Below are 200 nucleotides of genomic sequence, written 5' to 3' on the forward strand. Positions count from 1 at the left end.
GCTGCTGGCTTTGGCTGAGCACGTTTCGTCAAACCAGCTCCAGCGATGACCTGGAGAGCGCCGTGACCGAGCGCAGGGAGATGCGTGAGATCGGGAAGGGACGGGGCATGACTGGGGTCTGTAGCACAGTGCGGCGAGGAGCGGCTGAGGGACCTGGCGGGGCTCAGCCCGGAGCAAAGGAGGATCCGGGGAGGCCTTCT

This window comes from Buceros rhinoceros, unplaced genomic scaffold, assembly GCF_000710305.1.
Source record: "Buceros rhinoceros silvestris isolate BGI_N320 unplaced genomic scaffold, ASM71030v1 scaffold22466, whole genome shotgun sequence".
NCBI lineage: Eukaryota > Metazoa > Chordata > Aves > Bucerotiformes > Bucerotidae > Buceros > Buceros rhinoceros.